Source organism: Neoarius graeffei, chromosome 11 (assembly GCF_027579695.1).
Source record: "Neoarius graeffei isolate fNeoGra1 chromosome 11, fNeoGra1.pri, whole genome shotgun sequence".
Classification (NCBI taxonomy): domain Eukaryota; kingdom Metazoa; phylum Chordata; class Actinopteri; order Siluriformes; family Ariidae; genus Neoarius; species Neoarius graeffei.
This window is the reverse complement of record NC_083579.1, coordinates 61,130,709-61,146,619: the sequence shown is the minus strand read 5'-3', so window position 1 is coordinate 61,146,619 and position 15,911 is coordinate 61,130,709.

Here is a 15,911-nt window from a genome sequence, read left to right as displayed (position 1 = left end):
CACTGACGCAACACTGGTGCTAAACGAAGTTTCAAGAGTAAATCCGTAAATACACACTGGTCGTAAGACATGATTATTGTGACAAGGAATACAAGTTAATAAATAAATAAATACCTTAACTTCATGAAGGGTATTCTGTAGAGTATTAAGACGCTAGGTTAAGGAATACAGTTTTGATGTAACAGTTATCTTTTGGTAATGAGTGTACAGTATTAACTAAGCTATGACCCTGAAATGAATGGTTTTCATCTAGATTATATTGATTGAGTATAGTAATGACTTTGACACTTTAATATTATTGTTTTATAAGTAACTTGAGTGTTTTACAGTAATGAACCAGATCTTTATCGGTGCTATTTGCTACTTTGTAGAATCTCATTCAGTATGAATGTTTATTTAAGTGGTTTACTAGGTGGCTATGGGTAACCTGCTTTTAAATACAATGGAGCTTCCATGCTATTGCACTATTCAGCCATAGTGGCCTTTTATCACTTGTGTAAGGTGACAGGGTAAATGTAGGAATGTTTGGAATATGTATATGTAATTGTATTACATGAATGTAATTGTATTGAACATGATGATACTGACCTACGACACAAAAGAAAGAAAGATATTTTGCTATGAATGATAGTAAATAAAGAGATGCACTTTCGGGGAACAACTGTAAACAACCTGTGTCATCTCTCCTTGTTTTTCTGCACCTGTTTACAGGTACACTTATCTTTATTACCGTGGTACCACTCTTGGGACCCGTAATAAATTTTGGGGGCTCGTCCGGGATCTCCTTCCGTCATCCATGGGGAAGCTGATCCAGTGATCTAGTGAACCACGAGGCCACTGCGGGGCGGCGCATCGTGACTGCAACCAGGACGACAGCCAGTGGGTGTCCAAGGGGGCGATCGGATCTCGTTGGGAGTGTCCATTCTGCCAGAGGGAACTGCACTGCTGCGTCAACAGAGAAGCACGTCATGGCCACCGCACGCAAGCAACTCATTTGGAGCATCACCAAGAACTTGTACAAGCTCTCAGGTACCCAAGTATACCACCTTGCAAAGGACATTGCGACAGACAGCGAAGATGTCAACACACTGGAGTCTTCTGATGAAGAGGGGTGTGTGGGGTATGTTCTTAGGTACATGCAGTCTGACAGCTTGCAGAGTTCAGAAGATGAGGGTATGAGTCAGCTGTTGATGTTGAATGATCTTGTGTGTAACCTTATTGCAAAGTGTGATTCAGTTGTTGTTGTAGCTGATGGTGCACCACATATTACAGACACGGTTACTGCCCCATCACCAGCAGTAGACAACACACACGCTGCGCCTTATCTGCCACCTCCTAGCAGCACACAGCACATGGCTCTCCCATCAGCCAACACCACTACTGCACTTCATGGCACACAACAGCACACTGCACCTGACTTGCCATCTTCTAACCACACACAGTACACTACTTTTCCATCCGGCACCACCACCACACTGTATGGCACACAACACACAGGTCTCAGCAACATGAGTCAGTCCATAAGCCAGCCTCTCACCACCCACTTGACAAGCATGACCAGCACTGACAGATACATGCCTTATGCAGGTGAGCCAGCACTGCTTCCAACACCACACCACGCCCTGTCACACTCAGCTTTGGGGGGAATGGTCTCATTAAAGGACCTCTCCTACCTCCAGCGGAGGGAGTTTAAAGTACACGGGGGACAGATTGGGGACCACAGCTCTGACATCACATACAATAGCATTTGTAAGCAGATTGATGAGGGTGTCCGAGAGGGTTTCTCCGAGACCGAGGTGATTAGAGGGGTGCTGAAGATAGTCAAGCCCAGCATCTTCAAGGACATGCTGATCAACAAAGATGAACTTACTGTCAGTGAGCTCAAGGGCTTCCTCAGATCCCATCTCTGTGAGAAGGCTAGCACAGAACTGTTCCAGGAGCTTATGTGTGCTAAGCAGAATGACCAAGAGTTTCCCCAGCAGTTCCTTTACCGCATGATTGGGCTCAAGCAGAAGATTCTCTTTCAGTCAAGGCAGGCAAGCGCAGACATCCGCTATGACCCCAGAACCATCCAAGAAGTCTTCCTGCACACCATCTATCAGGGCCTGGGATCAAAGCATTCAGACATTTGGCAGCGGCTTAGACCATTCCTCTCCAACAGCCACGTCACTGATGAGGAGATTCTCTGCCATGTCATGAAAATCATCAATGATGAGAATGAGCACCAGCGCAGACTCGGTCACGGCCCTCGTCAGAAGACAGCTCATGCACACAGTGTTCAGACGGATGGAGGGGACCGGTCAGCTGACACCAGAGACAGTGAGTCCATACAGCAGCTGAATGCTAAGGTGGAGGCTCTGACCAACATGGTGGCAGCCTTGATGGACCAGCAGACAGCAGTGATGGCGGCACCCCACTCAGGAACTCCAGCGCCTCACCTGCCAGCTCACCATCGGCCCCTCCCTGCCCCTCAGCCTCTCCAGACACCCCCTCCTACTAGCAAGTCATCTGCTATGAAGAGAGGGAAGGCACCCATCTGCACCAGCTGCTCACAGCAAAGCCTACAGAGCTGTAGCCACTGCTTTGTGTGTGGAGACACCGGGCATCGGGCGATAGGCTGTTTGAAGAGAAGCCAGCAGCAGGGAAACGCCAGTCGGTCTCTGACGGGGGACAACCAGAGACCAGCCCAGAGCTACAGTCCCAGGTACTGACACCCAGGCATCAGCAGTTCAAGGTGAGTCATCGAGAGAGAAGAGCTAACCATGTACACTCATCAAGTAAATCAACACCACCTCAACATCCAAGTTATACTGTGCCACTGGTCGGTAGAAAGAGCCTGCTAAATTGCTTCATCAGTGGCTATGCCTCCACAGTTCTTTTTGACTCCGGATCACAAGTCAGCATCATCGACAGATCCTGGAAAGAGGCGTTCATCCCCAATCATCCAGTACGTTCCCTGGAAGAGCTTCTTGACACCGGGGAAAGTCTAAACCTCCGAGCTGTTAACGGGCAGTCCATTCCGTATGATGGGTGGGTGGAGCTTACTGTCAACCTCCCAGGCAACGACAATCCCAGCCTCACCATGCAGGTCCCCTTCCTGGTCAGTCAGCTGCCACTTCCCCAGCCTCTGCTTGGTGCTAATGTACTGCAGGAGATGATCAACAGTCAGGCGTCCACTGCTGATGCACAAGCCATTGTCCTCAGTCTCCTACGCAAAGCCCTTGGCGTGGGAGAAGAGCAGGCTGCCGCCATGGTAAATTTCATCCAGGCCACAGAACCACCAGGTTGCAGTATTGCCACTGTAAGAGTGAACAGAGAAGACGTCACCATCCCTCCAGGAAAAACCATGCATGTGCGATGCAGGGTTCCACCTACCTTTGATATCACCTACCGCCTCGTCCTGTACGAACCAGCAGAGAACACCAACCTCGAACAGCTCAGTGTGGGAGAAGGCCTGCTTGAAATCAGTCAGGGCAGATGGCCTTGTGTGAGTGTTCCAGTCTCCAACCACACAAAACATGAAGTCATCCTGCCCAAAAGAACTCAGCTAGGCTTCATCCAGCACGTGAAGGTCCTTGAGGTAGCCAGAGATGCCCAGTCAACTGAACCAACACCACCTGGAACAGTGAGGGCTGAAGTGAGCACTGTCACTGCTCCTAGTACCTCCCCATCCAACCTTTGGCATCCACCTGTTGACCTCAACCACCTCAGCCCTGAACAGCAAGAGGTTCTTGGGAAAATGCTGTACGAGGAGTCTGCTGTGTTTGCCCAAGACAGCACGGACATTGGATGCATCCCGTCTCTCCAGATGTCGATTCGACTCAAAGATGACATCCCTGTTCAGAGAGCTGATGCGTCAGTCCCAAAGCCACTGTACAAGGAAGTCAAAGAATACATACAGGAGCTGCTATTGAAAGGATGGATTGTGAAGTCCCAGTCGCCATATGCCGCACCGATCGTCTGTGTGAGGAAAAAGGATGGATCCCTCCGTCTCTGTATTGACTACAGACTCCTCAACAAAAAGACTGTTCCAGACCGACACCCACTCCCACGCATTCAACACCTGATTGACTCCCTCGGAGGCTATAACTGGTTCTCCATCTTAGACCAAGGCAAAGCTTACCACCAAGGCTTCATCACTGAGGGCTCAAGACATCTGACCGTGTTCACTACGCCATGGGGGCTCTATGAGTGGGTCAGGATCCCGTTTGGGCTATCCAACGCACCAGCAGCCTTCCAACGGAGCATGGAGGAGATGCTTGACACACTCAGAGACGACTGCTGCATACCGTACCTGGATGATGTCCTCTGTTTTTCCAAGTCTTTTGATGACCATGTTGAGGTGCTGCGCCGTGTTCTCCAAGCCCTGCAGCGCCATGGTGTGAAACTGAGGCCAGAGAAGTGTGAGTTGTTTCACAAAGAGGTCAGGTACGTGGGCCGGTTGGTGTCTGCAGACGGTGTGAGGGTGGATCCAAAAGACCTGGAGGCTGTGCGTGCACTGAGAGACAAGAGACCACAGACTGTTGGAGATGTTCGGAGGTTGCTTGGCTTTCTCAGCTACTACCGAGCGTATGTCCAAGACTTTTCCCGCATTGCAAGACCACTATATGAGCTCCTCCAGGTGAAACACGGGGAAGAGTCACCAAAGCCATCAAGAGAGAAGACCAAGGGCCCCCAGCTCCCATCACGTACACCTGTCGAGTGGAAAGCTGAGCACCGGCAGATTCTTGAGCGCCTCATTGACGTCCTGACACATCCACCAGTGTTGGCCTACCCAAACTTTGACCAACCCTTTGTTCTCCACACTGACGCTTCTCAGCTGGGCCTGGGTGCAGTCCTCTACCAGAACCAAGATGGTAGAATGAGAGTGATTGGCTACGGATCACGAACGTTAACAGCAGCAGAACGGAATTACCACCTCCACAGTGGAAAGCTCGAGTTCCTGGCCTTGAAGTGGGCAGTCAGCGATAAATTCAGAGACTACTTGTACTATGCTCCACACTTTATAGTGTACACGGATAACAACCCCCTGACGTACGTCATGAGCAGTGCAAAGCTGAATGCAGTGGGCCATCGCTGGGTAGGGGAGCTTGCAGACTTCCACTTCGAGATCAGGTACCGGCCAGGCAAGCTGAACATCGATGCAGACACTCTCTCCCGCTGTCCTCTTGACATCGATTCCTTTATGAGTGAATGCTCAGAAAGACTGTCAGAAGAAGCTGTGTGCCACCTGGGATGGGAGCAGTATGGCCAAGCAGAGCGATGTAGCGTGGGTGGCAGCCCTCAGCATCGCACAACAGCCGCAGAGTCAGCCCGCGCCCTTTACAGTGATCAGCCCTGAGGAACTAGCAAGTGAGCAGCGAAAAGACCCCATCATTGGGAAGATCTTGCCTCTAAAGGAGACAATGACAGAGCTGACTGAGGAAGCCAGAAAGATGCTTGACAAGCCCACCAGGAAGCTGTCACAGGAATGGAGCAGGCTGTGTGTGGAGAATGGCCTTCTTTACAGGAAAGCACTGGGCCGCAAGCAGCTGGTTCTGCCTGCCATCTACAGACAGACGGCACTCACACACCTGCACGACAACATGGGGCATGTGGGTGTCGAGAGAGTATTAAGCCTAGCCAGAGATCGCTTCTATTGGCCTTTCATGAAGAGAGACATTGAAGAGTATGTCACCAGGAAGTGTCGCTGCATCAAGCAGAAAAAGCCTGCCACACACGACCGAGCACCAATGGGGTCTCTAACATCAAGCTCGCCTCTTGAACTCGTCTGTATCGACTTCCTCCACCTTGAGTCCAGTCGTGGTGGGTACAAGTACATCCTGGTTGTTGTTGACCACTTCACCAGGTTTGCACAAGCATACGCCACGAAGAACAAAGCTGGCAAGACCGCTGCTGACAAGATCTTCAATGACTTCATCCCTCGATTTGGCTACCCAAGCAAGCTCCACCATGATCAAGGTCGAGAGTTCGAGAATGAGTTGTTCAAGACTCTCAGACAACTGGCAGGTGTCAGCCACTCCAGAACCTCCCCCTACCATCCTCAAGGCAACCCTGCGGACAGATTCAATCGAACCTTGCTACAAATGCTCCGCACACTTGAAGAGAAAGAGAATGTTGGAAAGATCATCTGTCCCACGTCATCCATGCATACAACTGCACCAAGCATGAGGCTACTGGCTACTCTCCCTACTTCCTGTTGTACGGCCACCATCCACGCCTTCCTGTTGACCTTCTCTTTGGGTTGACTGCGGAGGAAGAGACGAGCACTCCGAGGGGATTTGCTGAGAAGTGGAAAGAGAGGATGACTGAAGCCTACCGTATAGCTGCCAGCAACAGCCAGCAGTCAAGTGCGAAAGGCAAGCAGTACTACGACAGGCAAAACAAAGGTGTCACCCTTCAACCTGGAGACAGAGTCCTTGTCCGCAACCTTGCAAACAGAGGAGGTCCCGGCAAGTTGAAGCCCTATTGGGAACAGATGATCTACATTGTCAGAGAGCAAGTCGGTGACAACCCTGTTTACAAAGTGAGTCCTGAAACTGGAGGTCGGCCAGTCCGCACTCTTCACAGAAACCTGCTGTTCCAAGTAAACGATTTACCTGTAGAGCTTCCAGCCACGTCCATGCCTGTTGAACCACAGAAGAGAAAAAGAAAAACAACACAACCATCAAGAACTATTGAAAGGACACAGAGTGAGACAAGTGACTCAGAGGCAGATGAAGAGGGACCTGGTTATTGGCTGCGGATACCCAGAGAAGTGCCACAGTTTGAGACCGTCACACATCACCCAGGTGCCATCAGTGAGCCACAGGTCAGCGATGAGCCAAGTGGAGTGCTCTCTGTGCCAAGTGACTATGACCAGGTTGATGCTGAGGAGGTACCAGGAGGACCAGATGGGTGCATACCGCCAGTGAGGGAACCCCAGGCTCATGAGGAGCAGGTGATGCCTCAGGCCAGTGACCCAGCCGAAGAGATGCAAGAGCCTCAGCCCGATAGTCCGCCTGCACTGAGAAGGTCGACCAGAGAAAGGCACCCTCCCCAGATGTTGACCTACACTTCTCTTGGGCAACCCTCGTCTCAGCCATACACTAGTGTCAGTACAATAGATTCTCAGATGACATACCACACACATCCACGGCCACAGTCAGCTATCTACTCTCTCCAGCCTACACCTTACTCTCTCCAGACCACAACTCACCCTCTCCAGCCTACACCTTATTCTCAGGCTACATTCTACCCTGTTCTCCCTACACCTCACTTGCTTCAGCCTATGCCTCACCTTATCTCACCTACACCTCACAGTCTCCACACCACACCTTACTCTGCCCAGTGTACTCCTTATGCTGTCCAGCCCACCCCTCCTGCTGTTCAGCCCGCACCTTATTCAGCTCAGCACACACACATGATCCCCTTTACTTACCTGTCACCCCCCTACCTCATCCCCTACTACTGAACATGTGACATCCCTTCACACTGACCTTGAGGTTTTGTTTGAGATGTTTTTTTTCTTTCTTTACATGGTTGAGATTTCCAGTGGGTCTTTGATCTAGGGTGATTTAAGCTCTTAGTAGCAAGTGTCGGGAGCCACTTTTGAAGTTGAGGAGCGTGTGGCGCACCCAAAATAGATGCCCACAAGTGTGTAGTTTCATTACTACTTTTGTTAGTCTCATCTCATCTCATTATCTCTAGCCGCTTTATCCTTCTACAGGGTCGCAGGCAAGCTGGAGCCTATCCCAGCTGACTACGGGCGAAAGGCGGGGTACACCCTGGACAAGTCGCCAGGTCATCACAGGGCTGACACATAGACACAGACAACCATTCACACTCACATTCACACCTACGGTCAATTTAGAGTCACCAGTTAACCTAACCTGCATGTCTTTGGACTGTGGGGGAAACCGGAGCACCCGGAGGAAACCCACGCGGACACGGGGAGAACATGCAAACTCCGCACAGAAAGGCCCTCGCCGGCCACAGGGCTCGAACCCAGGACCTTCTTGCTGTGAGGCGACAGCGCTAACCACTACACCACCGTGCCGCCACTTTTGTTAGTATTTTATAAATATTTTTTTATTACTATTATCACTTTAGAACGGCCTAGTGCCCAGTAGGAACACAAGTGTGTGACACGGGGGGGGGTGCTTAGGGGGGCGGACCCTCGCTCGTCCCTCAGATGCACTTTCGGGGAACAACTGTAAACAACCTGTGTCATCTCTCCTTGTTTTTCTGCACCTGTTTACAGGTTAGTACTGGGTAAAACCCCGTCCTTGTTGTAGCGTAAACTACTCATAACTGATGCTTGTTTGAACACTTGTTTTTGTGTTATTTTGAACTTTTAGCATAACAGTTATATTAGAAAGTTGCCATCGTATGAAGCGGCTAGCTGCCGTTAACGTTCAGCAGTCGTTCCGCGAGCCCTCCGTGGCGGCAAACTGAGATACCTCAGCCGGCTAGCAGCCGTCTTTTTAGCTTACCGAATCCTATGGGATTGTATTGATACTGTAGCTAACTGCTAACGTAATATTTTAAGCCCCCTGACACTGGTTTTACCGTTATTATTTCACCAAGTTTAACAAGTATAGATATGCTCACCCACTGGTTTGATGAAAGGGATATTTTAAGAAGTTTAGTGAGTATAAATAAATTAATATACACTGACGCAACACTGGTGCTAAACGAAGTTTCAAGAGTAAATCCGTAAATACACACTGGTCGTAAGACATGATTATTGTGACAAGGAATACAAGTTAATAAATAAATAAATACCTTAACTTCATGAAGGGTATTCTGTAGAGTATTAAGACGCTAGGTTAAGGAATACAGTTTTGATGTAACAGTTATCTTTTGGTAATGAGTGTACAGTATTAACTAAGCTATGACCCTGAAATGAATGGTTTTCATCTAGATTATATTGATTGAGTATAGTAATGACTTTGACACTTTAATATTATTGTTTTATAAGTAACTTGAGTGTTTTACAGTAATGAACCAGATCTTTATCGGTGCTATTTGCTACTTTGTAGAATCTCATTCAGTATGAATGTTTATTTAAGTGGTTTACTAGGTGGCTACGGGTAACCTGCTTTTAAATACAATGGAGCTTCCATGCTATTGCACTATTCAGCCATAGTGGCCTTTTATCACTTGTGTAAGGTGACAGGGTAAATGTAGGAATGTTTGGAATATGTATATGTAATTGTATTACATGAATGTAATTGTATTGAACATGATGATACTGACCTACGACACAAAAGAAAGAAAGATATTTTGCTATGAATGATAGTAAATAAAGAGATGCACTTTCGGGGAACAACTGTAAACAACCTGTGTCATCTCTCCTTGTTTTTCTGCACCTGTTTACAGGTACACTTATCTTTATTACTGTGGTACCACTCTTGGGACCCGTAATACATTGAACACCTGAAAAGAATGTATATGTATAATAATAATAAAATTGGCTGGGTTTTCTTTTGTGGTATATCAGATATATTCCATTCAGCTAGCATGATATTGAACTCGTCTTTGACGAGTTCAATATCAAGCTAGCTGAATGGAATATATTTGATATACCACTCAAGGCCAGCCAATATTATTTAAATAGAGGATTGTTGTGCTACTTTATCATTCGAATTAATTTTCTGTTAATCTTGTACAGAGAATGTATGGAGATTTCATCATGTGTCACTGACACATTCAGTTTGCACCCAGCAGTGCCACAGTGAGCACCAGACTGGCATGTTATTAAGCATGTGGAGAATCAACAAGGAATGAGTCACAGACTTTCTTCTAACAGATGTTTTGGTACTCACAATGTGTCAACAGATTCGCACTTTGTTTGGGCTCCCCTAAAACTGATAGGTAAGAAATACATAATTGGGGAGATTTATTTTAAGTGAAAAAGTGGAAGTGATGTTAAAGAAATTTGACAACAAAACTCCTCAGTCCAGCTGTGAACTCTACGTTGTTGTGTTTTTTAGTTAACAATTCTATTATGTTTTTGTTGTAATTCTGAAAAGTTAAATGATTTAGGGTTGGGTGGTATGGTGGTGTAGTGGTTAGCACTGTTGCCTCACAGAAAAGAAGGTCCTGGGTTTGAGCCCAGCAGCCGGCGAGGGCCTTTCTGCGTAGAGTTTTCATGTTCTCCTCGTGTCTGCGTGGGTTTCCTCCGGGTGCTCCGGTTTCCCCCATAGTCTAAAGACATGCAGGTTAGAGTAATTGGTGGCTCTAAATTGACCGTAAATGTGAACGTGAGTGTGAATGGTTGGTTTTGTCTGTGTGTCAGCCCTGTGATGACCTGGCAACTTGTCCGGTGTACCCCGCCTCTCGCCCATAGTCAGCTGGGATAGGCTCCAGCTTACCCATAAAGGATAAGCAGCTACAGATAATGGATGGATGGATGGATGGATGGATGGATGGATAGTTAATGCAGCACAATTGTAGAAACAATAAGCCTATAAAAGGGCATTTCATTATATATAAACAGTAACCTCCTGGAAAATTAAGCTTTTAGGCACTTCTCATGTCTCCAATTACAGCCACGCCCATGAGTATGGCTTCAGCCTGCAATTGGACAGTAACTGCATTTGTGTGGCAAAATTTCAAAATATTGATATAAGATATGCAGTGCAACTGGGAATTAAATGTTTTTGTTTGACATTTCTCTAGCAACTAATTCATAATGATTGTTTCATTGCTAAGCACTAATGAACAGAAGATGATGAAAAGAATAGCTGTGAGTGTAGATTCATATTGATCTGTCAAGAGATTAAGATGCATGAAAACTGAGATATTGGTGGAGGAAAACATCATTAGGCAAGATTCAGGATGTTGGCAAGAGAAAGACTTCAGGGACTCGACAGGCAAATAACAATTACAGGGTTGCAGCAGGATTTCTGCCAGGTATTTTGATTCTAATGAGGGCTCCTGAACTGAAAATGATATATTTTTAAAAAAAAGTGAACATTGAGAGGACAGACAGAAAAAGAAATGCATGATGATGAGAGCAGAATTGGATCTGTGTGCAGATATGTAGAGGTATAGAAAATGGGTGGTGTATTTTGCATACTGTTAAGCATGTAATGAGTGAGTCCTCCAATTTTCCTCCTGATTTCACTACACAAAACAGGACCTTTTTTTTAAAAAAAAAAAAATTTAAATCCTGATGTGAACTGATGAGGCACTTCATATTGTATGTCAAGATTATAGATAGATAGATAGATAGATAGATAGATAGATAGATAGATAGATAGATAGATAGATAGATAGATTTATTAAACACAAGAGCCACTCAGCTGATGCTGGTTTCCACTGGAGATGTGTATAAACTAATGCTGTCAAAAATGTCGCGTTATTAACGCGTTAACTTGACTCAATTTTAACGGCGATAATTTTTTTATCACGAGATTAACGCTCTGTGACATGATGTAGGTTTTTCATAAGCTTTTGAAACTGCCAGGAACTTGGAACAGAGACTTTGCTTAGAAAACCGATAGCAGCTAGACTGTAATGCCACGCCCCGCACAGCCAGAGTCCTCTGCCCTCCCCCAAAGAACCAGCGCGGGCAGGGCGCGCTAGTAGAGATGGGATTTATGGCTCTTTGATGGGATCCGCATCTTTGTGATCCGTTCTTTGAAAAGAGCCATTCAAAAGACTGGCTAATTTGGCTCTTTTTAAATATTTATTCAGTTTTAAGATGACAGAATCTAAAGAAGCCAGATCCCTCTGAACTGTAAACTCAATGCTATCCCAGAAATCCTTCCTGTAATATGCAAATTTGGCCACCAGCGCGATGCATCAACAGGCAGAAAGTGTAAAAGTACAAAATGTGTTACAGTAAGTGAGCTGAAACAGTAAAGATCAGATTCAGTGCAATATTTATCAACGAACAACTTAAACTTAATATAATAGTGTACTTTATATTATAATCAAGCATGTCAAGCCTACCGTCACTGTGTAACCTATCTCTCTGATTAGAGTTGTAGACTAACTCAAACAGTAGATCATTTCACTCATGGTTCTCTTGCTAGCCCCGCGCTGGTGCTCGGCTTAGGTTTCACTTTGCAGTGGCTGTGTCAAGACGTGTTATGCTTTGCAATAAAAAAAAAACATTGGTACAAAGCAAGCCCATTCACTTTTTTATGCTGATAAGAGAATCACAATGGTCTTTTATGTAACAAAAATGTGCGATTAAATTGCGATTAATCGCGAGTTAACTATGACTGTCGCGACATTAATCGCGATTAAATATTTTAATCGCTTGACAGCACTAGTATAAACTTATGCTAATAATCTATATCTACATTATAAAATTCATAACTAATAAAATAAGTAATATACAATATAGTGAGACAAACATATGATTAAAATTTATAATGCATTTATAAAAACATATCTAAAACACCAGAAAAGTGTTTCCAGTAGTTAAACTGTAGGTGCTAAAGGAGGCAACTGGACTTGCTTGAAATCCTTGAAGACATTTCACCTCTCATCCAAAAGACTTCTTCAGTTCTGTGTGACTAGTGGGGAATTCCAGGTATTTATCCTCTAGTGGACCAAAAGTTGAGTTTTTGAGGTCACATGGATCGTTGACCCTCTCAGGCCCTGTCCACACGGCAACGGATTCAGGTGAATCCGATAAAATTGTTTATCGTTTCGGCCTGGCATCCACACGGCACCGGCGTTTTGGGTGCCCCAAAACGAAATCTTTTGAGAACGGGTTCCAGAGTGGAAAGATCTGGCAACGGCGCTGTTGCGAAGTCGTCTGGATGAGTAGAACGGATGTGTTTACGATGACGTCACAACTACATGTGCTTCACGCCGGGTAGAAGTGTAACGAACTCGATGCGAGTTGTCAACAAATCCTATAACTTGGTTCATGAAACGCGCTTACAAAATATTTTCACTGTGAATATTTGTGTAATGGTGCAAAGTGAGAGAGAGAGAGAGAGAGTCAATCCCTCCAGCAAAAATAGGGAAAAAATGGAGCGATCTCACCTCTTCAGATGTTGGTTTAAGTCCTACAATACATTCCTCAAAAAGGGCGTAGAAGAACAAATTAATCCATCAACATGTAGCATTCAATTTATTCCGGACCATTAAAGACGCCGCCTTCCGCGTAGAATCATACGTCATCCTCGCCGCCATATTGGATGGGTCAAAGCGGAGAATAAAGATGCCTCATTCATGTACTACGTTTAACTGTACCAACAGGTTTGCCGTCCAAACGAGATCACATGGGATTACCTTTCACAGGTGAGACTGGAAAAATACTTTTCATTGTATTTGGTCATTATAATGTAATTTTACGAACAGATTTTTCTGACTTTGTGGCTAATATGAAGTCTCGCGCATAATAGTTTATGCGCATGCGTCCTTACTTCTTCTATTGCTCTGGTGTCTCCAAAGGGACCATCTTACAGCGCCCCTAGAGGTGTGGCATGTGTATTGCATCGTTTTCAGCAAGCGTTGCATTGCCATATGTACCTGATATTTTACTGATCCGTTGCCCATGTGGACGCGATATTTTTTTTAATAATATCTCGTTGCCGTTGTCGTGTGGATGTAGCCTCAGTCATCCTGTAGGTTGTTAGGGTCCCTGGGAGCTGGGTGTGAACAGTGTTAGCAGCCTAGAGGTCATTAGGGTGATCTGTGGGTCGTTGGCTCGCTCTACCATCATGTGAGTCATTGAAGTCAGCTGAGTCTTGGTGTGGATGTGTATTCAGTTTTCTGGGAAGTGTGCCAAGGACTGCATTGTATGTGGCTGATAAGTGGTGTCTCAGACCACCTCCTCTGTTCAGTGATGATTGTTCCAGGTTGAAAAAGATGGCTTCTTTCACTCCTCTTTCAAACCACTGGTCTTCTCTAGCTAAAATGCGTACAGTGCAGTCCTGAAACAAGTGTCCTTTGTTATTGAGATGAAGATAGACTTCATCTCAATAACAAAGGACTGTAGTGGACATATATTATGGACATAATTCACCATACCATGTCTTGCTTCCAACGTTGGTTTTTTTACTCTGCTCTGATGCCTTGTTTGCCTTGCTCAGCTAAGTTGGCATTTTCCTCTGATCTGATGTGCGTTCTGCATGACATGTTTAATGTGTTACCTTGTTAGAGTATTAGCAAAGCGGCCCCTTTAAGGATGCCGACTTGGTTTGTTTATCTGATGGGGAGCGCCATCTTGTTTTTTCTTCCTTGAGTGTTTCAGTAAATGACATGCCGTTGCGTTGTCAAAGTGAGAAATTGACTCCTCTTTTCTAATATCGCAATTTCCACACTGGTGACCCCGACGTTTGTCTGCTGGACGCATTCCAGAGACACACCGAACAACTATGGCAACAAATGGTCTCAAAGCTCCCGGAGTTCTGGGAGTCGTCGGCTTCTGCGTGGTTTGCGCAGACTGAGGCACAGTTCACGCTGCGTGAAATAACCGCGGACACCACCAAGTACTACTATGTAGTGTCGGCCCTCGGCAGCTAGACAGTGACAAGAGTGGTCAGTCTCCTGAACCCCCCCCCCCCGCTGTGGATAAGTATACTACACTCAACGCTCACCTGTTAAAGACTTTTGAACTTTCTGATGCTGAGAGGGCTAGCCGGCTATTTTCTCTGCAAGGCTTGGGCAATAGCAAACCCTCTGAACTTATGGACAGAATGTTGGATCTGCTTGGAGAGCACAGGCCTGGGTTCCTCTTCGTCCAGCTTTTCTTGCGTCAACTCTTTCCTCAGGTACGGGCTGCTTTAGCCAACACTTCCATCGCTGACTGCCGCGCACTGGCAGAGGAGGCTGACAAGATTTTTCTGGCTGTTCAACACCCCTGGATGACTGCTGCTGCGCTCAGCCCTGCTTATGCCATTGCAACTGACCTGTCCCATGCCTGTCATGCCGCCGCCCCGTACCCTGGTGACCCAGCGCTCACTGCAGCAGCTACAGTTTTGCACCGGCCACGTTCTGACTCCAGCCTATGTTTTTACCATGCGCAATTTGGCTCCAGGGCCAAGCAACGCCAAGCACCTTGCAGTTTCAGGGGGGCGGGAAACGCCAAGGCCGGTGCTCAGTAGTGGCCTTGAGTGTCGGCCACACTGGCAGGCTGCTGTTCATCCAGGACACCACCTCTGGGTGCCGTTTCCTGTGTGACACTGGCGTGCAGAAGAGCATTCTACCTGCATTGACGCTGGACATCCTGGCGAATGGATTTGGCCCCCCCCGGAGGCCGCTAACGGCAGCCCCATATGCACTTACGGCACGCGTCACGTGGAGCTGTGTTTCAGCGGTCAGCGGTTTAACTGGGACTTTATCACAGCCAAAGTGGCTGTCCCCTTCCTGGGTGCGGATTTTCTATGCACTTACGGGCTGCTGGTGGATGTCAAAAACTGTCGCTTGACTGACGTCATCACGTTCTCTTCATATACCTGCACTCTCAGTGGTGTAGACTCCATCAGACTGTCTAGTGTAGGTGCAACTTGTAATTAAGTGATCAATCTCATTAAATCAGTATCATTAAATCAGTCTCATTAAATAATACCATTAATTTTGGTGCTTAATAATAAATTACCAAACAGCTAAATTATGGTATATTCCAAATTATTATGATCACTTACCGTATTACATAACTCATATGCACATTGGAATTCTTTTGAGATTGGGCGACTTCAAAAATATCAGGACAACAAATAAACACACACAGTTTCAATAATAATGGAATTTATTATAACAAAGATAAAAATGAATAATAGCAGTTGAACTCTTCAGCAAACAGTGAGATATGTATGTGTGTGTTTGTGTGTGTTAAAAAGAAATTAAACATTAAACATGTAGTGTGAGTGTGAGGCCTTATGGCCTACAACAAAGGAGTTAGCTTTGGATGCTAGCTAGGTGTGTGTGTGGAGGAGGGTGACCACGTGTTTCTAAGT